Source organism: Anopheles gambiae, chromosome 2 (genome assembly GCF_943734735.2).
Source record: "Anopheles gambiae chromosome 2, idAnoGambNW_F1_1, whole genome shotgun sequence".
Taxonomy (NCBI): Eukaryota; Metazoa; Arthropoda; class Insecta; order Diptera; family Culicidae; genus Anopheles; species Anopheles gambiae.
Genome location: NC_064601.1, coordinates 98,758,066 through 98,785,625, shown reverse-complemented (window position 1 = coordinate 98,785,625; position 27,560 = coordinate 98,758,066). Strand labels below are relative to the sequence as shown.

At 42.8% G+C, this 27,560-nt stretch overlaps 1 protein-coding gene across 5 annotated transcripts in view; it reads right to left on the bottom strand.

Annotated features, from left to right (window-relative positions):
- The window catches only part of LOC1276945 (calcium uniporter protein, mitochondrial), a 128,322-nt gene that overhangs the window by 13,478 nt on the left and 87,284 nt on the right, over nucleotides 1-27,560 (bottom strand). The gene's annotated exons all lie outside the window — the stretch shown is intronic.

The window sequence follows — 27,560 nt, the reverse complement described above, 5'->3', positions numbered from 1 at the left end:
ATCTTGAGTGATGATTGATTCGAATCTCGAATCACCCGTAGCAAGGAGTGACTATCCAACTGCTTGTTACTTGCTAAGCAGTCACGAAAGCCTGTTAAGGCCGGTAGGTCGTTACGCCAAGAAGAAGAATTATGAGCAGAAGCTCTAACTTAATGAATCATTTGAGATTCGGGAAAGATACACGATTCTCTCCAAGAATCCCTCTAAGGGATCCTTGGAGAGATTCGTGTATCTTTCGAAATCCATGAAACATTTGAGATTCAAACAATGTTCCGAGATTCATGAATCAGTTGAGATTCAAGGGATCCTTGGAAGGAATCATGTATCTTTCGAGATCCATGAAACTTTTGAGATTCAAAAAAATGTTCCGAGATTCATGAATCTTTCGAATCGAGATTCAGATTCATTGAATCATTTGAAAGATTCATTCAGATTCATGAATCTGAATCAGATACATCCAACACTAGTTGGTAAGGAATCGATCTTACATATTGCTTTAGATATTGAAACAATACCATTTAAAACGCATAACAACAGGTTTACTGCGACAAAGCTACAAACATATAAGTGTATTATATCATTCTGTATAATTATTTAATAAATTACCCCTAAAACAAAGTTCAAGCTAGAAGTTGTAAAGACAATATACAATTTATATTTGGATTATTGGCTTGTTTGTTAGTTAGTTTGTTTGTTTGTTCGTTTGTTTGAAGCATCGTTTGTTTTCGTATCCAAAATAAAATGGAATGGAAATCTAATTACTTGAAAAGGCGATGAAAAAGCCAAAGTTTTTGTTTTAAAAACGTCAATCAGTAAACGATATGGTCTGATATCGATAATAATATTTCTATAATGTTATAGTTCAAACTAATAGTAAATGACGCAATGGGTGGACAGATAGGATGTGTCTTACAGGGGTTTCCCATGCATTTTTGGCTGTTTTTTTACAATTTTTTCATATATCATCTAACGTTTTTCACATAATTTTGAATCGCACTCCCGTTTTATTGACATTTTAACAATATTTTGTAAATGAAAAAATGAAAAAAAAAATGTATAAAATCACCCACAAAGTTCCGGAAGCATTCCAACATCCTAGAAGAGCAAGCAACGAACACATCAAACCCTATATATTGAAAGGTTATATAGAGGAAGCCTTTTAAAGTTATTTCTATTGATAGAATAAATTCCAGCCTCTCTTTTCTCTTCTCAAATGGTTCATTGTCACCTTTTATCAGTCACTTTTTTATAAACAGCAGAAGCAAAGGAAAGCTCTTGTGTCTCGATATTCTACAAAAAAAAAATTGTGTCCTCTGTAGCCTCGCGTGACTGTTGAGAAAATGGATCCTTTGTGTCGTGTTCGCATTCTCCCTCCCACCTTTCGCTCCGTATTTGTTTAAACCCATTTCTTACGCTTGCTTTTGTCGGGCTTCGGTTTATTCCAGAGCCTGAATGGAAAGAAAATAAAAACCGAGCCAAACTTTTATCCACCTGAAGAATGTGGTCCTCCCTTCCCCCCCTCGAAACGATGCCATCTTCGTGACATGAGTCATTTTTCATTTTTTCACCATTGTCCTCGCTGTACCGATTCCTGTACATTAACCTTCTTTCTTCATTGTCACCTTAGGTCCAGTGCTTCACCAAGGAGCAAGGTAAGTGTTCGTGCAACGAAGAAGGAATCAACATTGTGGCATTTTTATTTCTCTTATCGGTCAATCTAATCTTGTGGCTATTCGGCTGATTAGCTCACACAACGAATGGGACTGAGGGTGTCTCCTGGGAGGAGGCCCAAAAAATGTAGGACACATCAAGCAGCAGCAAAAACTTTTTCCATCAAAAGCGCAACCACACAGACGAAGGTAGGCGACTTGTTTGTGAAGCATTTATTTTTACTTCGTTATGGTTGAGAGCATTGCTTTGGTCTCCGGGAAAGGACGGTGAAGGGAGAAGAGCCTTCGCAAAAGTATAAACATACAGCGAAGAAATAAAACATATTTCCACCAAAAACAGTAAAATCGGATCCGACATCCTTTGTCGACTTCTTGCCGAACACGCTCGAGAGACCATGGACCACACCACTGACTACTACTCGGTTAAAACTTTCAGCATTTGATCGCAAAGAGATTATCCCGCATAAATCTTGCCCCTCAACGGAAAGACTTTCGGGTAATTTCCTTCGTTTGGCCGGGTTTGTAGGTAGTAAGCCGTTTTATAAATTATGTCTTACGGCACATAAATTTTGCCACTTTCACGATGTAACGATAGGCAGAGCAAACGGCGGCCAGCAATCGATGATGCTGACCGTTCTCAACCCGAAACCGAAGTTCCGAAAAAGGAAAAACTTTTGTGACACGCGAAAAGGAGACCCGAAAGTATATGAATGCAATTACTCAGCAGATAACCGGATTGCCGTCCCGGAGTGTGCCTGGGTGCTAGGGACATCTTGCAAAAGCTTACGCTGCGAGTAAATCAACCAAAAGCGAGTGGAGTTAATTAGAGTTGCTGGTGTTTTATTGGTGCGGATGAGCAGGACGGTGGTGTTGGTGGTGGACCGGGTTTTATCGAGCCAATTAGCAGAGTTGATGAGAGATCTTTCATCGTGCATAAATCGATCGGAAAGTAAACATTATGGGGGTACGGTAGAGCATTAGCAGTTGTTCCAATTGACAGAAAGAAAGGTCCTTCAAAAAAGAAGTTGTTTTAATGCTTCGAAATTAGCAAAAACAAAAGCATGGAATGGAGGAATGTTGTTTTCCCTCATTACTGTAAGTAAAGGACACTAAAGGGCTCCTCAATAATGATTTAATGTAGTAAAACTGTATCTTCGTAAAATGGTGACTTTTATAATTTGTTAGGTGAAAAAAGCCCATCAAAAAGTTGGCGAATTTTGTTACGTAGAACAAGTTGATATAAATTAGGTCGCGGTTAAGAGTCGCGTCGGCCACTAAAACCAACTTATCTGGCACTAAACGAAAATGAAACCACACATCTGGTGGATCATTATTTTATAATTATCCTTATATCATTATTTCTGTTTTGGAAACGGAAAAAAGCATGATTTTGCAAAGCTTATGTATGGATACATAAATTTAAAATGAACTCATCAAAAAATTCAAAAATTATAACATAATAAAAATTGAATACAAGTACATAGTTTGCGTCGTTACAGGACATTTTGAAGGGCTGCCAACGTATTTTTGAATGAATGTTGGAAAAAGTAAAAACATCTTTCTAACGCAAACAACTAAAGCAACACAAGTAAATAATAATTCCTAATGGTAAAAATATTATTCAAAATAAATGATACATTAAAAGCCAATAAAGGGACAATACGACACAACGAAAGCCCTGCAAAGAAACCCCAAAAATACAGTCACAACACAGTCAAAAACAGCACAAAAAAGTCTGTCGCTCTACTCAGCTCCATCTTTCAATTATGTCCCACTAATCGATTTCAGCTTGCCCACATGCCTGCAATTGTAAGGAGCTTTCACCTGGAGCCAAAAGCGACAAAATATGCTTACGAACATGAGAACAAAGACTAGCTTCCCTAAGCTCCTGCAGATGCAGATGTGATGGTGAATCAATTAAAGGTTTGCTGAAAATAAAGGAAAAGCAACCAAATCCAACCCAGACTGAACGAGCCAAAAAGCAGAAACCTCGCACACCTGTACCGAAAAAGAGGACATCGCCGGGTTCGATTTTTTGCGGTGCTTGCCCAAGGCCCACTGCCGCCGCCGTGTAAGCGTTCCGGGAAAAGGGTGTGCAAAGGAAAAAAAAAGAACAACAGACCCTTACCCGCGCCTAGCTTAGGAGCAAGCTGTGCTTAGACGGCAGGGAACACATAAAAGAAAAGCGCGGAGGACTGCACTCGACGCTTTTGCTCTGTGTTTGGCTCGTCGAAGGTGCGCCACCAGTACCGGTGGGCGTTGGCGTGTAAAACATCACCCCATCGACAACGACTACCGCTTTTCCATGAAGCAAGAGAGACAGGGATAAGGGAACCTGGAGCAGAGGGAGAAGAACTGCAGAGGCCGTCTTCATCGCTTCTCCCCGCTTCTTTGGTTGGAGGATTTTTCTACCGAAAGAATCTCTCTTGAATGAAGACACAATAAGGGGAAACGGGGAAACACGAAGAGGAGGAGGGGAAGAAACAGGGCCAGCGGAACTGGAGCTTGTAAGTTCTTCGGCCGGAGGCCGTGCTGGTCGTCCGCGTGTTTCCCTTTCCGTGTCATGTTTTCCGGTAGTATAGCGGCACGGTGGTTATGTTGCGGCACGAACGCCTCCTCCCGCCGGAAGGCGTTTGGAAACGATCTGGAAAACGAGCAGCGGTAGCACCGGGAGCAGCCACACATGTGTGAAAGAGACGATTTTCTTTTGCGATTTTCCTTCGATCGAGAATGTTCACGTCATGGGGAGAAGAGTAAGATATGGGAAGTGCAGAAGAAGAAAGGATGTAAATATCAACTCATATTCACGCGGCTTAAGAGCGCTTCTTGGGCAGGTGGCGAAAATTGGCCGCTTCATGCCCGGTGGAAGGAAGTGTTTTTCCAGTGCCCACACGAGCAGCCACTCAAACACACGCTGCACCAGCTTCCGAAGCTCATATGTTAATTGTTTAGGACCATAGTGGATTCCCCCATCTTTCCCTTCCCACACCAGGACAGACGTGTGTTTGGCTAAAATTGGAAAAGCATGACGATCGACGTAAAGAGAGAGAGAGAGCGAGAACGTCACAACAGAGACAGAAATGGGCAACAGCATGCAAAATAAACGGCACGAGAGAAAGGCATATATGTTCAATTATTAAATTAGAAAGTATGACACACACACACACACAGACACTCCCGGCATGGTGATGAAAGCATGAAGTGTGTTAGTGAGGATCCCGCACCAACTCCCCTGGGGGATGTTGGGTGTAGGTAGTACACTTGTCGATAAAGGGTCGCACAGTTTTAATGAAATTGTTTTCTTCATGCCGCCTGCCAAGAGAACGTCTCGTAGCGCACGGCTGCGAAGCTGCGGGGGAACGGTGTGCTCCGAGGGGCGGGGAAGATGTAATAAAATGTTCAAGTTCCACAACACCACATCGGCTTCTTGCAGAGCCGACCGCAAGGCGCAGTGCACAAAAACTAATCGGATAAGCATACGGGTAAATAATACATTTAGTTTACGAGCCAAGCTGTAACGAGTTGATGAAACAACGCATAGTTTCATTATTTTTACCGCGCCGGGCTCGTCATATGCCCCCCCTTCCATTGCGGTGTAGTTGTGATTAGGGACCGGCAATGTGTAGAATGTTTGACAAGATTTCTTACATTTTCGAAACTTGTTGCAAGTAAAGATTTATGCGGCAATTAGAAAGTAATTAATTTTAATTTATAAATACACAGTAAGTGAAATGAATAAGCACATAGTCAGTAAATAAAAATAAGTATTAGAAAAAGATAGAAGAAGATAGAAAAGAAGAGAGAAATAAGATGGGCAAACAAATATAAAGGAAACAGTATCAAAGCTTCATTAGACAATTGAGAGACGAATGAAGCAGAAATGCTCAAAGTCTCAATCAGCTAAAAAGTCAACCATCCAAGGAAATAAGACTAAATTACAATTAAACATCAATAATTATTAACTGAATGATGAAAAAACATACACAAACTAACACTTTTTGCTTTTAAGTTACATGTAAAACATCAAAGAAAATAACAAAATGAAGTAAACTAAAAATTGCCACAAATGTAACATAAAGAAATGTACAAAGAAATACAATTGAATAAAGAATAACAAAATGTAACAAATGTATTACAGTTTGAAACTGTGAAGAAAATGAAAAGAATACGACATCATTAGGTAAGCATAATAAAGAATAAAGAATTAAAAAGAAAATGGAACAAATGTATTAAAGTCAGAAAATGTGAAGAACATTGTGATGACATTAGTTAAGCATACACACATTAAAGTAAAACAAATTAATTATTTAAAACACATAACAAAAATGAAACATTTGTTAAAAGTATAACACAACAAAACATGTAAAAAACGTAATAAATAAGCCACTGTGGCAAATTAAACTATTTTGAAGCAATTTACTTGCATATCGTTATGTTGATTAATATGTATCATTTTATCATTATTAGCCATTTTACTTAAATTATTTGACTAAAACCATAATGTTAAACAAGATGTACACATAAAGAAAATACCAAAATAATAAATCGCCTCACAAGTTTCCCCCTTCCTTTGTCTACCGCCCAACAACGGTACCCGCGATAAGCTTCCTTTTTTAACTGTTAAAAGCCGCCTCCGCGCAGCAGTGTAAAGCTTTGCAACCATAATCAAAATTGCACATTTCCTGCTAATGATTCAATTCCAAACAAAGCTTCCGCTCCAATGGTTGGGGCAACTCCTATGCTAAAACCACCCCCCCCCCCCCCCTTTTTCCCCGACCGGGTTCCGGCTCCCATGCTAGAGCTAGAGCACGTGCCGAACGAGCCGAACAAATCGGCTTTTCTCCGGTTATTCCAATAACGGACCATTTGCAAAACGGATGTTTGCCCGAATTCGTGGCAAAACGCCCCACCAACAACGAAGCGCGAGTGCAGCTGCAAAACGGCACCGGGAAAAGATTCGTTCGTTTTGAAGGAAAGCAAAACGCAACACCGTCGCGCCGCCCCCCTTAATGCACATCCCTATTAAAACATTATCAGTGCAGTGCGCTCATTACTGGGTGTGTGCTGCACCTCCCTTTTTTTTGTTTGGTTTGTTGTTACAAATTGTAGTGGGATCCAGCTGTGGAAGGGTTTTCCCCCTAGCGCACTGTTAAAGGTGTATTTGCTAAACGCATCTAAACACACACACCCATACACAGCCAAAGCACACCTGCGTGCTGTGGAAGGCGCGATGCATGCTAGGCTTGTATGTTTCTCTCTGCTGGTTGCACTTTGGTTGCACTTTGGTGCTTTGGTGCACATGCACAACTGCGAAAGCGAGCTGGCAAGAGAGAAACAACACAAAACAACACGCTACACGGCTGTCTACACAGTCTGCAGGAAGGTCCCCCCCCCCCCCGGTGGAGTGAAACAGACTAACTTACTTCTGCTCCCGCTTCTGCTCCATCATTCCACACATCCCGCCCGTTTAATGTGCGCATCGACGATTCAACACCATTCGTGCCAGTAGACCGATACCAATCTTACCCATTCGCAGTAGGGCACTGGTGTGTGTGTGTGTTTATTTGATGTTTCGGCCATAACAGCACTGAACGAGATGTGCATGCGGCATACAATACCCTTTCCCAAAACCTCCTTTACAAAAAAAAAAAAAATCATACCAATCCCCTCAGCGTCTGTCGGCTTGCACATCATCTGCTGCAAACTTCACTGGCAGACGAGGCGATAACGAGCACCTTCACCATCCGGTGCCAGAGCATAATATGCTGATATTATCTAGTTATGATGCATCATCGGTATGCGCATTTGCAAGACCAGACACGACCGAATGCATTTATCCGTTCTTCCGCTTTTGATTGCCGTTCGGTTATGGCCGTTTGAGCTTTGAGTGATAAGAGCCAGCCCCGGCGGGGGAGCTCCCCCCCCCCCCAAAGGGTGAAAGAATCGTAACTGGACTTTTATCTGAAGCGCATTGATTGAATGTTTGCTGTTGACAGGATGAGGTTGGATGGACGTAACAGTGGTTGTGTTTCCGTTTTTGTATGGTGAGATATGGTTCAGAAAACTGCTGGTGGCTGCAGTGAATGTCAACAAACGGAAGGAGCCTACAACGCTTACAATTCTCAATATTGTACTAGCTTCAACATTCAAAGCTCTAGAAATTGAATGCTGGTAGATGTTATGCTTCTGCTAGACAATATTCCTTTTGCATTTTAATAATATACAAAACCAGAACAACCTCACAATGCTTAGATGTGGTGAAGTTTATAATTTATATTGACACACAAATGAACTCAGAAGAGGTCTTCTGTTCTTGGCTTGTCCTCCAACTCCAAGAGCAGAGCATAAAATATTCCCTTCCTTCAAACAAATGTCTGCCACCCAAACGTCTGCGAGTGAAAAACAATTAATAGTTTAGCTCAGGACTGCCGCTTCAGGACATCCGTGGTCCGTGGGTTGAGGAGCAAAAATGGTTTAAGAGGATTTTATCCCAGCAGCGTCAGCTTACCTTGTACGCCTAGCTAGGGAAGGTAAACAATTGCGCTGGAATGCAATTGCTGTGTGTCTCTCCCGTGTTTTCCAAAAGCAACTGGAGCACACACTCAAAACCCTCTCCCTTGAAATTCGCCGAAGGAAGTCACTTCCCAGCGTCCTTGTCCCGGGGCGAGTGGAATAAAATGAAAGTTTTTGTACCTTGCCTGTCAGCACTTGTGTACATGAAGTGCAGAGCGCTATCGAGAAGTTGAAAATTGAAATACCGGGACAACAACAGCGAACACAACAGCACAATGGATACTCAAAAACAGGAGAAGTGTGTGAACAGTCTGCTGTAGTAGTTGATTAAATTTTTGACGAGTTTTTATTGGGGGAGTGGAAAATAAATATTAAACAAACATAATTTATAATTCTTGATTAAAATAATGAAATGTCCCCAAAAAGAGTCTTAATGAATCACAAAAGTTTCTCAAAACATGTTTGTATTTACTTTACATGCACTCGTAAACCCGCATGCATCTCGACTGCCAAGTGAGTGACAAATACAGTCCTTTTCCAGAGACAGTATTGTTGGGTAACCGCAAGCATTTGAGTTTGAAGTTTGCCTGCCAAAAGGAACGCTTCTAGCGTACCAACTTCTAGCAGGTTTGGGTACGTTGCGGTTCTTGTGCGCTACGGTTTGCCAACCTGCATCACTGCAAACGAACCATTCCCTTCACTGAATAGGGCAGATAGCAGGCAGCAGCACAAATAGTCCGGAACGCATCCCGACGATACAATTCCCACACATCCCCTTGTCCATCGCATCTAACGGTTCTCAACACGGAGATCCCCCCCCCATTCGCTCAAAGAGCTCCGGGATGCTCGGTGATGTGGCTACTAATCGTACCGGCAACTGCTGGGCAAGATTTTTACTATCGGAATTTACCGTTCTTTGTGCAGTTTTGTGTGCAGCAGCATCTTATCGCTGGGTGAGAGGGGTGTACACACGGCCCGTCCGTCAGTTGCACTGAATGGTGCTCCGAGCCATTCAAGCCTGCGTGTCTGCACCAGATTGCAGTCCAAAAATTCTTGCCGAATAGTTCCATCCCAGAACACCGGGAACCCTCCCTCCGAAACACGCTGTATGTGGGGAATGGTGTGGAATGTTTTGCCGTGATTTTGTGAGATTGTTGATATGAAGAATGAAGCGTTTCGTGGCATAATTCGGAGGTTGAAATAGTTAGTTTGAGTTCTTTTATTTTTGGCCCTGCCAGGTGTGGTCGCCTGTGCCTAATGGGTGGAAAGAATAATTTAACATCTAGCCATTGGAATGCTGACACGAGACGTTTTGCGGAACACAATTCTGCTTCATGTTTTTAAGCGTCATTCCAATTTCGGGGCAAGCCAAAGTCGCATGAGTTGAAGTGATTCCGGCTTTACATGCGGTCGATGAGGGAACAAGGACGGCCGGGGTCCGAAAAATGCTAGATATCCTAATTCCGAATGGATTGTGACAACTCCGCATTACTGTGGATGTCTCCGAATGACTCTGGAAGACTTCGGATGACTCTGGATGACTCTGGATGGATCCACATAACGCCGCATCACTTCGGATAAGTAAGGCTGAGTCTAGTAGACTACGGCAGTACAATAAAACAATGAAAAATAAGAATTAAGAGAAACCGTAATTGCATAACCTAGCATTTCAGATTCGGTCGTGCATTATTCGGAGTTGATCGGATTCATCTTAGGTCGTCCGAAGTCATCTAGGGATCATCCAAACGAGGAGTCGAGCTTGATTTTGATTCGGAATCGGTTTCAGTTTTCCAAAGCTATTGGATCCAAAGCCGGATTGGATTCACGACTCTACTCCTGATTACACAACACATAATACATCATCTAGTAGATAGTTTTCTATACTTATACTAAGGATTTTTAATGAATCGTTGTTTTCCCCGACTATCAAATGATAAGCAGGTTTTCAACGTACACAGGAGACGGACCAACAAGATGGACCTCCATTTCATCAGATTTAAAAGAAAAAACTAGTAAAATACTAGGGTACACCGGCATTTTATACTTCAAAAGTAATACAAGTAAAACTAGATTACACTTTAACATTAGCAAGCCATCTGGAATTCAATTGGCCGTCTCAAGGGAAGCACATTCTTGTGGCAAATGCACTGGCACTAAACGAAAGACATTATCCACTTCCCATCTCCGGACAGTAGCACAGCTGCATTACCACCGCGACGACTCTCAGCAGCGGGACAGATCGGAAACCATATTTTAACCAGCAAAACCAATTCTCGGAATCCATTTCTCAATAAACCCACCACTCGCTGAATGTCTAATTTATCTCTCTGTCGCTTGCTTTTGTAAAAGTCAGCAGCAGTACCCAGGGCAGCAGCAGCAGAACCAGTGTTACCTCCCCATAGACCGTAACCAGATGATAAGAGTAATACGGAAAAATAATCCAAAATCCGCTTCGCAGATGGTAGATGAAGTGCAGATACACATTTTTCATCCAGCAGCATGTGCAGCCTGTGCAGCTTGTTATGGTAGCAGCTGCAGCATTAGCAACGGGTAACAAGTAGTGCCTTACTCGTCGTCTTCAGCTACTCGGTCGGTTCAAAAGACAGCCTTGTCTCGCTCTCGTACATCATTATTCTTGCTTTATGGGACGGACCAAACAAAGTACGCTTTAAAAAAGTACACTCGCACAAACACGTACATACGGCAACAGAAACAAAAATAAACAGGATGCAGTAACCGAAAGCTCGTTTGTTACTTTCCGAAAAGCTACTTCCCGTTTTTGGTGATGCAATCCGCAACGATGGGTGTGTTTTGCTTCCATTACGTTGAGTTCTGTAAATCCATGCCCGTGTTTGAAGAAGCCACACGATGCCGGACGTAAGAAATGGGATGAAAAGATTTGTTTGATTTAGCAGATTTGATTTAGAAATGGGGTAGGGGTAGCGTATGATAGATGTGCGTCCTTTTATCGCAATATTTTGGTTTAAAAAAGGCATTTTATAATTGATCTAGATAAGTACATCCAGCACATTGCTACATAGTTTCATCGGGAGTTGATGCTGCCACCGTATTAAGTTACTGCGATGCTGCAACATACCATAATTAATTAAAACACTTCAATGATTGCTGCCCTTGCATGCATTTACCGACCGCATCGATAAGCGCTGATGGTTTAAGTGATAATTGAATCATTTCTGCGGTTACGGAGCGCGGGGTTTTTGTTCTCGAGGTTCATTAAAACGTCCTTGTGACATCAAGCACACATACAATCGTATATCATAGTCGGATATTGTCACAGTAGGTTGGCGTGACCCGTAATTATACACCCATCATGGCACAAACAAAGAGCGGGAAATTGACCAGCTAATACTGGGTTTGTGTAGTGATTGATTGATAACACTACAACGAGCGCAGTGAAGTGGGCGATTGTGTATAATTAAAGTACAATTTACTGGCTCGTGCAGCATAATTATCTATGTATGAAGGGTTGGACGTTGGAAGGATTCTTATGATGCTCGTTAGAAATCCTATCGTGTGCATCAGTAATCAATCAGCCAACTACACAAAACCAGGGTTTAGTATTGATTCTATAACCCATGTCTCGGCCATCTTCTACTTACGATGGCAATATCCGTTACAAAGCTAGAGTAGAGCCATAAATATTTGATGAAATATTGCAATTCCAAAAACTCCTTAGCAATAACAAAGTTTATCAAACTCCGACTGCACACCGGAACAGGCTTCCCACATCCTTAAATCGAACCACCGTGGAATGGCAATCGTAAAATAGTTAAATAGCTTCTTGTCCGTACAAAGAAGATAAAAATTCACCACCCCACAAAGGCTAGCCCCACATCTGGCAGTGGATCAAGCGCTCGTGCAACAACTGGCCCTTGAAACGACCAAACAGAGCTCAAGGGTTATCTTGCGCTCGGGTAGAAAGATGCCCTGCCCGGTAAAAAGGCTTCGCCCATCACTGCTGGTACAGTAGCATGCCAACAACTCGCGAAGTCAGCAAACATGACCGAAAGCCTCCGGGGGAATGTTAGTCTATGGGGTTGAGTAGAATCGAAAGCGCACACAGGCACACACAAACACACTTAAACACGGGAGAATTGCAAGCTGTCCCACCCTCACCGACGAGACGTTGCTTCGTTGGGCCCAATTTTTACGGTACACAACATTATCCCTTTCGGTAAGGGATACACACTCTCTCTCTCTGTGCTTTTGCTGGTGCTGGTGAAGCTGTTTTTGCGGTCCTTCTTCGGAGAGACAGAGAGAGAGCGAGATAGAAGGCAACCGACACCCTCGGGCGGAATGACCGGGGGGCCTCAGGAACCAGGAAGGAATTTCCCGTACGCCCCGTGGTATAGGTCTTTCTTTTGTTTATGGCAGTTCCGTTTGTTTTCTTGAGGTTCTTGGTCGTCCTTTGTTCCCAGTGCCTGGGTGTTTTTTTCGCAAAAACACACTCTCTCACACACACACACACATATACCAGTGCCGGGTCAAAAAGAGGCTCTTATCGTGTTTAGTGCTGTGTGCAGTGCACTTTTGCCCGGGCCGTGTTTCCCGCCACCCGTTCCAATGCCGGATATCTTGTGAGCCGGGAAACGTCCGCCATTTCCCGTCCTCCCGAGGGCTTAAGCCCGAGGATCACGGGGTTTCGCTTTGTCCTCAAACACATAGGCGCAAAAGATGGGGACCAACCACCGAGGGCCATGCATGTGTGTGTGTGTGTGTGGAGCAAAGGCAGCTACACACAAACAGAGCACACACTAATATAAAAAAAGTAAATCACATCCAGGCCATCAAAACCGAGCGCGCCTAGCACAACCGCTGAAACGATTTGCCTGGCTTTTCATTATGTATGCCCTCCTCCTTTCCCCCAACCAGTTGGACATAGCCTAGCCTGGCCCGGAACTGAGGCTTCGGCGTCCCTTAAATCAACACAAACTTCGATGACAACTGAAATTAGGTTTTCACCTATTCCGAAACTGGCCGCCGGTCGTTTGGTGGTGGCGAAATCGTGACCGACGCTACGTCCATGCAGGGTTTTCCATCGAGCTTTTTGCAAGCGAAAGCACATGGAGAAAAGAACTTTGTCCATTTGGAGGAAGGAGGCCCAACGAATAATTGAAGCGTGGAACTTTTTGGCTAACAACAACCACTGGCTGGACAGGGGCAGAAGCAATAATGCAATACCCAAAACCTAGCCAGAAGGTTTTCGTCAACGTACGGCGCACAAACTTTCTACCCGAAAACAGTATCAGCCGAATTTGCTAATTTACGTGTCATTTGCAATCCGTGACAATTCTGTGCTACTGCTGGGACTGCGGGCATCGGGGGAAGGAAAGTATCTGTTGCTTCGTCGGCTTCAGCAACAGCAAACCGTAATTGGGTTGTTTAATGGAAACTTTGCTTATCGAAATTTTAATGACGCGGATTATTTTCGGTGAGTAGGAAATGCAAAAGTTGAGCGTGACGGGAAATATTGCAGGAAGGAAAGTTAGTGTAATTAGTGTTCTAAAGGATGTGAGTATGCCATTCGCGTGATCAATGTGAATGTCCAATGTATTTTAGGTACTATGAATATTATAAATTCATAGTGAGCTTTATGTTAAAGTAATATTTTGAAGCCTTTTCCTTTTGGCAGTTGTGTCAAGACCGATTTTCAGTTTTATATTGTAATTAGATCATTTATATTCTTTAAACAGATGCGAAGGGACAATGAATTACATTTTTAGCGTTTTTATCTATTTTGTTATCATGAAGTTTGACATTAGACGGTTAGGCGTTGCCAACAACGACTTTTCTGGGTGATTCCATATGGAGTATTGGCGTAATTTCAACCACGAAAAAGTCCCCGATTTATAACAGAATGAGGCAAGATTTACGAAATTATGGGATCTTCGAATATAATACATAACGGACTATGAACAACACCTCAAACGTCATTGGTAAATGGCAAAAACCACTCAAGAAGCTCAATAATCTTAAAGAGCGCAAACCCTCTAATGCGCGGAACGTTCTAAACGTATCAAGAGAACCTACACCGGACATTCAATAGCGTACGTGTTCCTTGTGAAAAGTCCTCTGACCCTCAAATCCACACACACACACACACATCACCCATACGGATGTCCTGTGTCCGTCCGTCTGTTTCCGTCCCAAGTACATAACGACGTCGGATGCTAGCCAAAAAAAAGAACTTTGTTCTTCTCGTTTCCTGCCGTTCTGGCGTTCGCCATAGGAAAGGGCAAATAGGTTATCATTGATCCAAACGACCGTGCAAGTGTCTACGAAGTGCAAAATCATACCGGACACGGCAAAAGGGACCGAATAGCTCGTGGTGACTGTTTTGGAAAATAGATAACACACACACAGGCAAGGCCAAGAGCTTGTTGTATAAGCGATGACGTTACAGATTTCGTGTAAATCCCTCGTTAGCAAAAACGGAGCCGGCGATTGTTTTTGATGACAAACAACAGCGCACAGGATTGTGCTAGGATGAGAGGGACACACTAATTAACACGGTTGCTTGCTTTGTAAGGACACAGCAAGGCTCTTCAAAGTGTTGCCACTTAATGTGTGGGTTTAATCCCCTACTACAAGGCTAAAATTAAGTGGCTACGATTGTGTTTAACATCAATCAAACACGTTGGCTTTAGGAAGTTAAACCTCAAATGAAGAGGGTTAAGCAAATTAATTAATTCTTAATGCGTTCATATTTCTAGACCAATACGATCACTTGAAGAAATTGCTTTAAATATTTCGCATCAAACCATCCAAAATAGTTTTAATTAAATAATAACGGGCGAAGTGGAACAATTCACATCGTTTCTTAATTTTCTTTCGCACACTAAGCTGTGGTTTTGCAACTCACCCAGCACAATCTTAGTGGAAAGCTGTCCAAACAATATCCACTGCAGCATATTTGCGGCGAATCTTGCGCGTAGAACGCAACCAACTAGTACCGACAGAGATTTTCGTCGCTTGGAGCTAGCAGGTGCTGCCTAGACCACAAAGTTAACCTCTACAAAGCACGGTACAAACCCCCAGCATCGAACAACCAACCATGGGGAAGGAACTAATTAAGAACTTTCCAGCTAGACAACACCCCCACCGCGAAGCGGGTTATCTTTGGCTGTCAACAAGCGACGCGAGGTGGTGGTCCACCGTCTAGCTGCTCCAACTCCTCCTCTGTCCATCTTGACAGAGAACACGTTTCATCAAAAACACAAGACGTCCTCTCTGTCCTGTTGCGTTCCCTCGACCACTTTCGACAGCTTTCAGGCGATGATGGATGAATTACTGGTAGGATGGTAGCAAGCATAAACAAGTGGTCCAAAATCCGCACCAAAAAATCCTGTTCAATTTCGATCTCGTTCGTTCGTTTGAAGATTGGGTGAAAGATCCGCCGCTTCGACACGGTTGGAATGCTACTTCGGTATGCCATTGAAAGGAATTAGGACACGGTTTGAGCATCCTTCCACTGATGCTGATGGACAGCCAAATTTCCGCATTGTCCTCAACATAAATCAACAACAGTTGTGGAGCACAAGGCAGAAGAGCCGCACTCGCGGCGCGTACTTCCGTGGTTTGAGAGTGTTTCAACGTCTCCCTCTGTCGGAAGCGTCTTTTGGGGCGAAGGTGCCGAACTTCAGAAGTTCACAGGGCTAGTGGTGTATCGATCGGGTAGCTAGCCACAAAACAACGAGTGGATTGTGCTGTTGTGATCCCATGCCCAAAAAAAACCTGATTGGATTTCTGTCAGTTTATGAAGTGCAAGAACACGGTATGCGCGCTAGTATAGGACGGCCAAGAAAGCTGTTCGGTGGAAGGATGAAGCTATTAATTAAGATTGATCTTTTTGCACCGCAACGGAATGGGTACGATAATCGAATTATTATGCTACAATAAAAGGATTCTGTTATGAGGCTACTCCTGTACCTAGTACAGTTCTGTTTGAAGTACAGTCTTTTGGCAAGTCTGGTTAATAGCACATTAATCTTTGTTTCTCAGTTTCGGCAAATGTTTTAAGATGTAGAGAACATAAAAGGAAGAATTCCCCTCTTATGGTGGGATTTTTACAGTCTTTTGGTACATGCTACAGTAAAATATAACCATCTTGAATAACAAATAGCCACGATATAACATATAGGGTAAATGTACCTATAGTGGTGGTAGTACCAATAGTGGTGGTATTGCACTAAAATGCGGCTCATACGGCAAATTACAAGTAATTACGTTATTTACGTTAGTGTGAAATGTTCTTTTGCCTTTTACAAAGGTTTTAAAAGTTAAATGGGGCCGTTATTTAGTGACCGAAAAATCCATTATTTTGTGAAATGTGTCAACATTTTTCCAAAATCCTTAGGATTTCATAACGAAACTCATTTTTCTGTTAACGTTCTAAATGACCACATAACCACGCAATTACTAGTTTTTCAACATAACTGTTCTGAAATGTTATTGTTTTACTAAAATGATTTGTCTTTTGACCATATTTATGCATTTTTATGTGTTTTTTACCATAGTGCCATTATAGGTACACAAAACAACCTATAGTGGTTATAGTTATAAAATCAATGAAAACAGGTCGTTTTAGATTTTTTCGAGGATATTTTTGACATTTTGTACTGTTTTCACTAAAATAAGCAACAGAAATGAGTTTTATGTAGATAATTTACGAAAAACAGGCCAAAATTTGCTTATATGGCTGAATAAAAATTGACTTCAAATCAATCACACTCTTCCGGGTGTAGGTTGACGACAGGTGTGATGCAGTACATTTGTCAATAGTTTCATTGATCAAATTTATACATTTTTTTTACGATCAAATTACGAAAGAAACCTATATTATGGCAGTAATCCTTGCTATTCATACGAAAAATAGCTTCGAAACTAAGTTTCATTGATATTATACACCGTTTTTAATGCATCTTTGTTTACCACCACTATAGGAACACAATACGACGACTATAGGAACCATACCTCCATTATAGGTACAACGAAGCAGTCACAAAAATATGTATTTTTTCGTAAAATTGATGTATGTTATGATAAAAATGTTTGTGATTGCGTAGATAAAACATATTCCAATTGGTTTGTCTTGAAATATTCAGAAATTGTCCTTCCTGACACTTTAAATCCATTAAAACACATCGGCACCACTACAAATTGCACCACTATTGGTACATTTACCCTATAACATATTTCGGGAAACAAGAAAAACTTCATGGAAAATCCATGTAACTCGGAAGTTAGGTTCTGCTAGAATAGTTGTTCAATTTGCGATCAAATATCTTCTTGAAGTAATTAAATTGTACAAAATGAAAGAAATAAAGGAGTATTAAAGCCACCATTATTTGATTAGGGTAATCCCGCAGTATATTGATAGTCGTATCGCGAGCTTAGCAGATAGCGCCTGTCTTATTCGACGACAAATGCACTAATCTTATCTAATGTCCGTAAACATTTACGTATACCTGAAGATTCTATTGAACGTACATATTAGCGTGTCATATCCACTTCAACTTCCAGGAAGCTACATTTGAATTAATGAAACGTTTTGCACCAAAAATGCGGCAAACATTACCACAACCACCCTCTATGGCACCGTCACAGAAACACATGACATTAGCATAAAGTTACATGCGTTTAAGCCGTTCGAAACCCTAGCAGATGTAAACACTTGTCGCGCCACAGTCCCAACACGCCCTCTTCCTGTACCGAAGCAGGGGAAGAAAACGTCTCGTCACCCAACGTTCCCAGCATTTCCCAATCCATCGGGCTTTTTTCACCTGTACGGCGGGCACCTAGGGGACCTACTAACACCACTTACCAGAAATGAATTTTGTTGTAAATTTGCCATCACTGATTGACTTTCGCGCTAATGTACCGCGCGCGGCGCTTGATCATACGCTTTCGTGGCCGAAGATCTCGCGCGCAGCCATGATGAACTGCTAATCATGGCCCCGTCCTCGACGTCGTAAGATGAGCGTAAAACATCATCAACGAGATGACGCTCCCGATGGAAAACTGGCGGGCGCCACACATTTATTCGCGGTATTGTCGGGGGCCATTGGGCCTAGGGGCGGTGAAGGAAGGCGGGGGATCGAAAATTACCCGGCAGCCCGGAGTGAAGGGCATCGAGCATATTTCGTTGTTGTGTGCGAGGCGAGATGCGCTTTCGCGAGCATTTATGTGATGCGATGTGAAGCGTTTTGAGTGGTGACGACGCTTAATGCTCAAACAGAAGTGTCTGGCTCTGTCTACGCGCTTATGCTCTTGAAGCAGGAAGCAGTCGGAGGCTGAGTGATGGCTTTTGTCAGTCAATATTAGGCAGCTAAAGTGGAGTTCTGCTGGGGGTGGTTTGTGAGTGAGTGTGACTTGAGTGTAGGCTGTTATTAAATTAGATGTTTCATTATCAGCTTTTTGAAGTGCAATGGTTTTGTTCGTCCTATGTATGATTGTAGCGGATGCAGATGAAAGTTAGCAAAAGGATTATGACATCAATTTCCAGCTTTTAGGACTTATTGACTGTGATGTAAGGTTTTTCAGAAATAAGAATTCATTTTTAAGCAAATTTACCTTTTTGGATATATTTATCAAATATTCAAAAAGGGTATTTTTAGCATTCACCACCAAGACGGATCTATTCCGCATGCTGCACACTCGTTTCGTGCTAGAGCGTGATTGCATGCAGCCATCCACCAACGATGCACTATTCATAAGCACTTTCTTCGTCAAAGCTTAGCCGCCAAATTCGGTGAAAGAAGAGCGCCGTCGCAGTGGGTTCGCCAAACCCTGGCCGCATCTTGGAAGCGAGCGAAGCAGAAAAGATAAACTGCAACACCGGCGGCGGCACTAGACAATTGCACGAATTGGCAAGATGAACACGGGGGGGGCTTCGTGCAATTTTTGGGCTTTAGCGAGAAGTAAATAATTGTTTTCCATTTTTTTGCCCATTGCTCTCAGTTTTTTTTTGCTCACCATCATCATTAGGGATGGTAATTTCAATCACTTTAATCGGGCGATGGTTGATCAAATCGGAACGGATGCGAGTGTGCCGAGATAAGCGGAAAGTTTGTAGCGTTTGGTGGTGTTGTGTGCCTTTTTTTCGCTAGGAATTAAGCGACGAAAAATAGATTAAACGGTTTAGGAGCAGCTGGAGAAATGAGTGATGAGCAGCAGCAGCAGCAGCAGCAGCAACAGGCATTAGTGAATTTAATGTTTTGAAGGGTAAGTTCAATTTCACACACCATTACGATTCGAAGGTGAATCTGATGGTGATGATGATGCAGCGACTCGATCATGATGCAGAACCCTTCGCTCGCTTCATCACCCTTTTTGGCAAATTGTTTCTGATAATCCATCCACCAAAAACAATCCATTCTACCATCCGCATGACCCATTTAAAATGCACCAGGAAAAGTGCTTTGCTTGGCGTCGATTGAATTCCGGCACCACCGTGTCCATCATTTACAAGTCAATAAAACACGGTTAAGCACCGAGCGGCTGCCTGCACGTTTGCTCGCGCGGGTGCTACAGATGCAAATCGAGAAAGATGATCGCGCGATATCGAGCATGGAAAGCACTCTCAAAACTCAACAAGCCTGATCGGGGCCAAGCCAGGAATCGAAATCACACACTCACGACACCTCCACACAATGCAACCTAGATGCATCCTCGATGCACCGCTCGTTGGCGCACAATCTGCATGTCTGGCACCGGGAAAGGCATAAAAAGGGGATCTGGTAGGCGGAGAAAAATGATAGTGAAAAAGGTAGGCCCGCTAGTTTCATAAATTAAACGATCCCCACTAGATGTGCTAGGGCACTCGCGTTCGATGAGTAAGTCTGGTATAGTTCCAGACTGAGGGCCGTGTCGATTGTAGCGGATAAACAAGACGGAAGGAGACGGAATCACCGGGAAGCAGTAGGGCGTTGGGTGGCTACCGTGTTAATGATACACTGCCACCGTTAGAAGCAGAAACCAAATGAATGAACCGTTTTGTTTATGCGTCTCCGATGAAGGAGCTTTTACGGATGGATATAAACATCGATTGGATTGAAAAGTGTTTAGAATTTTGGGAAGTTTAGTAATGGCGTTTGTTACAAAATGCAAAGTTTACTTCTTCATTTACTTCTGAATATAAGAAATACTATTCGCCACTCATAAGTTGATTTTCATAAGTTTTCCCTCATATTAATTTTGAATTTCATCCATATGATTTTCAACATGTGGGAGGCCAAAATTGCCATCGCTTTTCCAAGGATTTTATAAGTTAATTTCGAATGCGTACATCACATTATCCACCTGCAAGTTGATTTTCAACCGCTGTCAGATATTGTATTGGTATCACAATAAAAGTCGATTTCTGACACATGATTTTCAACACATCAAAAATAACTGTTAAACTTAAGTCCAGCTTAAGACATGATGAAAACCATGTGAAAGAATTGAACAATTATTGTGATGCAAATACACCATTTGACAGCTGTTGACAGCTCATCCGAAGAGTTGAAGACTTGAAGACCTGTGTAGTAAAATAATGAAATACTTTAAACAAGAATTCTTTCACCCTAATCTCATTTCTACAAATATTAATAAATTAATACAGTTATCTTCAAACATGACAGCATATCCATCATCAAAACCAAGCTCCACACACTCATCAACTCACTCTCGATCGCCGAGACTGCCGTTCTTTTTCCTCCCACCATACATGCGCGCGCGCGCATCACACGCTAATCTGCCCGATTCGCCAAAGTTTGACATGCGAAAGCTCGACGATCGACGAACGGGGGCAGGAAACCCCCTATCAAGACAGCGAACGATCACACACACAACTGGTGCACTGGCATAGCGGGCGAAGAAAATCAACCTAACGAAAAAGAAAAGAAAGAGAGGTAGAAGGGAAAAGAAAGAGAAAGAGTGAACCATCCATAACGAACCGACGCGAAAGGAAAGACGCTAAAGCCGCGTGGTCGCGTCGTTGGCTCTCCGATGGCCGTCTTCCGTGACGGACGCTTTCGCACCTGAGCACCTGTGTGCAAAAGGTACGCGGGCCTGACTGTACCGTCCCGGCCGATGCGCGGTTTTAGTATATGTTTACTATTCGATTCGATCGGTTCTCCCTCCGGCCGTGCAAGTGCCGTGTGTCGCGTCGAGCCGTGTCGGTTATCGCTACGAACGAAATCCTTATTCCTCCAGACACTTACGGGTTGCAGTTGTGTTTTGTGAGATATTTCGCCCATTTGCCCATTCGGGAGTGCACTTCGGGTTTTAGAGAAGACAAAAAAAGCCGATTTCAAAGTGTTTCCGTGGTCAGCGGGGTGTGGTGGTGGTAGTGGTGGTGCTAGTTTGTGACTGAGCCTACGCTCAGTGTGTGACTGTGAGGTTCGTAAGGGGAAAAAGATCTACACCTAACAAATTTGTGAACCTGTGTGAAGTGTCGTGGCAAACGCGTGTTTGCACTGTGAAACTTGCGTGAAAGCTTTCGACGAACGTATGCACTCGATCGATCAACGAAGCGCGACGAAAAGCATTGGGAAAAGAGCAAGTGTGTCAGTGTGGCAGATTGGTAGCACATGTGAGAGGATTCACTTTTAAAAGGACTGGACTGTGTTGTGGTGACGCATAGCGAAGTGGAAAGATAAGCGAGCAGTGGTGGAAAGCACACATTGAGAGATCGAATAATTGTCCTCTAAAGTGCAAGGATAGAGATACATTTGTGTGTAAGTATTGATCGATGAACATACGTAGATCATGATCATACGATCATATAGGAACTAGCTGAAATGCGCCATTAGCATAGAACCCAATCGTGATCTTCTGAGCTTAACAACTTGGAATCATCTTCCTTGAGTGCCTGTTGTAAATCACAATCCACAAAGGACTGGATGTTTAAAATAACTCATGCATATTCTTTTGGAAATGTAACACATTTAAGCAGTTCTTGCTAATGTTCGTAAAACGCGTTAAACTTTCACACGATTATATAGATGACATAAATAATTCCAAATTCCAACAGATATAATACATAACGGACATAAACTGCGGGTAGCTAAAACGTAAACAAATCTATCATGACGTTGTCGAAATTCGTCTAGATGAAACTGAATAGCATGTACTTAAAACAGAATTATAGTTAAAAGTAGGGGAACAAACAAACAAGTACATTTTTGGAAACATGTCTTTGCTGCCTACTGACCAATAAGGACCCTATAATCTTTGTAGGTCACGCATAACCTGTACATTAGAGCCTTAGAATTAAAGACAAAGATCGAGGGTTGTTATTGTGAGTGAAAACAATTATTAAAGAGGGACACATATTGCATGAATCGTAATGATTTTAAATAACATTAACTTAAATTGTAGCGCCAACATATTAAAAAGATAAACGCACATTCGAGAAATGTTGTACTTGCTATACAACAACCCCTTTCCACAGCATAGAGCCAGAGGTACGAAAGTAATTAAGGTTTACAATAAAAAAACGCATTAACTACACGTAGCACCTCGTTGTAAAGGTGCGTCGTCGTACGCATTGCCGTGCTCATCCGTCCAGATCCGTCACACGCTGACCCAATTACTGGTTGGGCGACTGGTTGGCTGGCTGCCCTGCGTAGTACCTTACCGTGTTTTCTTTGCCATCACAACGGAACAGAAAACAATTCCCTCACACCTCTATTACCACTGAGAGTACACACGCAACGTTGTGTTCAACCGTTGAGCAATAAAACTGTCTCCTTAGGGGCGCATTTGCACTCCAATCAAAACAGTGCCCGGATGCAAAATTTGAGCGCTGCCCGTCTTCAGCACTTCAGGAAAAAGATGGTCCAATCGTTTTGGGGCGATAGTTTGTTCCTTTCATTCATTCATTTCCCTGTCCGGGGCAGGAGTGGAAGAACGATTTTGCCACCGTTGTTTAATCCAACAAACCGGTGCAGCCCTTTTTCTCCCCCCTCTCAGGGCGCTCAGGAACACGAAGGCCCCGTTTGATTTCGTTTCTCCCTACAATTCGACGCACTTCACTGACCAAACGCAACGCATTGTCGAAACGGTTGTTGTGATGTGCTTTCTGTGATTTTCCTCCTTTCCTTTCTCCCTTCCTGCTCTGTGTATCGATAGGTTTCCTCGTCGACGTCGTGTTGCAATGCTTCGCCAGCCACCCGGTATTCTCTCTCCGTACACCGCCGGCGGCGAGCATAATTAATACATGTGCCGTTCAATTAGCTGTTTTTACTTTGCCTCCTCCCTTTCCATTGGGGTCCGAGTTTAGCGTGCGTTTGTTGCCTTCCTTCCTTAACCCACCTAGGCTAGAGCTGGTCGGCCGCTGCACGAAGGGAAATCGATGATTTCTGGAGGATGGACCCGGCAGCTGCTGGTGGCCTGACCAACAAAATCCGCCCACGAAACTGGGTGGAGGTGACGGGTGGGTGACCACCGTTTTCTGCACGAGATATGCGTACGTTTTTCGCGCATGGCCGTGGTAGCCGCAACCACGGTAGCAAAAGTCACTCCAGCAAGTTTAGCCACCGGGGGGAGGCTGGGTTTTGTCTAGGAATTTGTTGAACAAAAAAACCTTCCCGAGACCGTGGAGCAGCCTGGAAGTGTGTGCACAGTGTATTATTTCAGGGCAAATGAAAACGAGAAACTTAAAGCTAACATAGGCAGCATAAAGCACTACTCTACATATATTAACAAAGCACAATCGGGAATAACTAAAGTAAAGTAAAAAAAAAGAGGCCACTCTCTTTTGGCAACCGTTCCGAAAAGGCTTTGTGTGCAGCACTACCCTAAAAAAGGATGGTGAGCAGCGCAGCACAAAAAAAAAACACAGCACACATACAACATAACCTCAAAAACCGACCCTTCAAAGGCAGGCGCGAGACGGTGTGCGAGCCCCCCCCCCCCCCCCTCCCCCTCCCGAAAAAGGCGGAAAACCCCCAGCAACGGCCATATTTTTTGTGGTTGCACTTGCACAATTCAAGCGCTCGTTCTATTGCACGGAATAAGTTGTACTTTCGTCGGAGGGCGGCAGTGCACTTTCGACGGTCGACACACTGTCTGGGCGTTGCAGCAGTACGGAGGATTTGGCCGAGTGTATAGTTTGCTATGCTGGGTTTTTTGCGTTTTTTGCTTAGTTTTGCTTTACAGAACTAAGGGTTGTGATTTATGCTTTTTCTTTTGGCGGGCCAGAACGGAATCATCAAGTACAGTAGGGTCCTACCAGCAGGTATGTGGAAGGAGCTTTAGAGATCGTTAGGGAATGGTTGAACACGTTGGCCTGGTTCTTGAATTTTGAACTTTGAACAACTAAAGTTAATGGAGCTTGTTGGTTAGTTATTTTGATTTAAATCCTAGTTATTTTAAAAGAAATTCAAAATTAATGGTTAGTTTATGATTAGATATGGTGGATCCTCGAGCTTTTACATAAAGTTTGATTTGCTTCACAAAATTGAAATCAAGACATAAAATAGAGTCGACATGTCTAATGACAGGCGAGCTGTAGTGTTATCTCAACGTGATGCTAGGATATGATTTCCATTAGAAGGAGTTATTATTCACATTTGTGGTGCAATTAAGTATAGTACATTTACTCCTGAATAAAAAAAAGTATAGTACATGGTTTATCAGGGGTTTTCGTAGTTATGGGATAATTTTTTTACTCTTGCTTAAAGGGACAGGCTTATTTAAAATCCAACAGGAAGTTCCAGTGTGCTTGACCTAAAAGGGTGTTACAGAGTCCAATTCCCAACAAATGAAGTTCCCGGATCAAATCATTTCCTGGAAGAAAGGGTCTAGACAGTGGTTCAAAATTTTGAAAACCCCTGGAAACCTATATAAGGCCAACAGGAGCGTACATCCCAATAGACTAAGAAGACGACCGATCGAAGAATTTGTTCTGGGATAGGTTTTAGTGACTTTCAATTGACGACGGCAGGATCTGGCTTAGATGTCAAACTCTCTGGTGTTAACGACATTGTCTGTAGTGAAGTTATGACTTTCAGATTTGAAGCGATGCATCTCAAACAAAATGAGTTAGTATATTGGAAAAGAGTGTCGTTATAAATCATATCATATATTTAATAACTTGTGTAGCGTTAAATTTAAACCAACAGCTTTGAGGGAATCACGATATACTATTTTGTGATTTCTTCCTACTTCAATACCTCCCTTAATTCCTCCCAAATCTCTAATATTTCACTCCATACCGAATATGACACTTCAATCACGTATACAATCAACGTAAAATTACCTCCTATTGAGCAGAAGAGTGGAGCCATCAAATTTCCTTCCTTTTTTCACTCGCAAAAAATAATGTTATATCCCTTTCCCTTCCCCTGCTGCCGTAAATTCAATGAAGGTCACATACACACACACATACGCGGTATGGTCTAAAGCTCTTTCTAATAAATAAAAAAAGGACAGCTACGGACCGTCGCTCGAAGTGCTGCTCCACCAAAAGGAGCAATAATTCGCGTTATGACTTCATTTAAAGGTTTATTGTTTTATTCGAAACTTTTAAACCGTTTATGGCCGGGGCTGTTTCCCTCTACCGTGGGCCGGATCACCTCACCCACCGGTATATGCCACCGGCTCCAAATAAGGTGGAACATTTTGTAACCTCATTGGCAAGGTCGTCGTGCACACCCAAAGTTGTGGACAGATACTAAAAAAAAGAAGAAAAAAAAACGGAAAGGAAATGCACCCATATTCAACCCGCATCAAACCAAAACAAGAAGCGTGCAGGATGTGGTGTTAAATTGGGGTTTTCATGGATGGTCGCGGATGGTGCTCGAAATCGAACGTCGAAATCGACATGAAATCGGTGCAAAAATGCGAAATCAACCAAAGGGGTACACAAATATACATAAAACAAAAACCATCGTTCATCAAACATTCACAAAACCGAGCTCACCGAGAGAATGATGTGTGTTTCTGGCCGCCATAAAGCACATTTTGATTCAGTCACAGGACTTGCGTGCTCTGGGTTTGTTTTGCGAAGAGGGAAACGCGCTGCGTGCAGACGGTGCGCGCGAGTTACAATAACTGTCCCATTTTATGGCCATCAAAATATTTATGATATCAGCAAAATATGTGAACGATTTTATGCATATTTGGGCGCACGAACGTGCTGAACACTGCATGGAATGCAATGTTTATTAAAGTGGTTTACGTGTCGTTGAGATGTCGCATTAGGTTCCACTTGGGAACGAGATTTCGACAAGAAAGGATTACAATTTAAATCTATTTCGTCCCTGTGTCGAGGGATTTCTTTCTTCTAATGTCACATTGTTTCTCTTAGCGAAGGGCACTGGAATGGCCATGCGCGACCAAAAAAAAAAAAACTACTCAAACAGTAGAATATTTACCCAAAAAAAGGCTCAGTTCTTAGGAATCTTTAAATATTAAATACTAAACTTTCAGCACAAAAGTAAACTCCTAACGATTTTGTTCCTCCCTTTTCTAACTTTGCAGTGTGCTTTCTACACACCACCCTTGGCAAAACGATCCGTGCTTCAGCTTCAGGGTACTGCCGCAGCCCAACCACGCCACGCCACGCAGCAAGGAAGAGCCCCGGGGGCGGCCACGGAAACGCTAGCGAGACGGCAGGGGAAAGAGCGCCCGGCTCTTTACTCTCGCGTGCAAAACGTGCAAAATTCGGAGAAAACACAAGAAACCGTACCGGCTCCACTTTGGGCTATCGTGGTTCAAGCGGCGACCACTCTTCAACATAGGTTCTGGCCAGAGTAACTCCCTCTGCCATGGAGGAGCTGGAGTGGGAAATCTACGCGGCTCACAGAATAAAAGTCGACGAAGGTAAGTCAGCGCCGAGCGGTGCGAGTGATGGTGGATGGGCCTTTTTTCGGGAATTTTTGACACGACGGATTGAGTTGTTGGATGCCTAGACAGTCATCCGGGGGAGGGAAAGGTTTTCCGTTCAATTCCTGAAGGATGTAACAGTGGTTAAGCATGCACAGGACTTACTTTTCCGGATGGGATCCCGGATGAAATGAATTGAACAGTAAAATGTTTACTGCGTCAACCAACTCGTACTAAACTAGGGGTAATGTAATGTACGGCAAGGCTGTCGTACTTTATTTTCTTTTTCTGAGCAAAAGTGAATATTTACGAAGAATCCCAGAATTTTTTGTACATCAAAAATCACAATCATTTCGACTATTATGGCAGAATACAAATCGGTCCACATATATTTCCAAAACCGTCTTACAAATTAAGTCTCATTTCGAGCGACATATGTTATGATGATACACTCAACCGACTGAAGGACTTACGACTACAAGGGTTAACCAACACTTGCGAGTTATTCAATGTTTAAGCCGATGATCTACTAATTGTTGT